This window comes from Penaeus monodon, chromosome 22, assembly GCF_015228065.2.
Source record: "Penaeus monodon isolate SGIC_2016 chromosome 22, NSTDA_Pmon_1, whole genome shotgun sequence".
Lineage (NCBI taxonomy): Eukaryota > Metazoa > Arthropoda > Malacostraca > Decapoda > Penaeidae > Penaeus > Penaeus monodon.
In genome coordinates, this window is record NC_051407.1 from 17,621,221 (window position 1) to 17,621,459 (window position 239).

The window sequence follows — 239 nt, forward strand, 5'->3', positions numbered from 1 at the left end:
GAAAGGGAGGTACCTAGTTAGATTGCCTGTGGGTTTTCCCATCTGTTGATCATAAGTTTTTTCCAACAACATAACCTGGAATGAATTTTTTTTCATGAGAAAAAAACCATAAGTGTACCAATGTCCTACGCATAAAAATTTGTACACGGCTACACACCATCTATGGACGAGACCATAGAAAGAATACACACACAGGCCCTTACAATGTGGTGTATGCTGTATCTCTTGTGTAGATAACT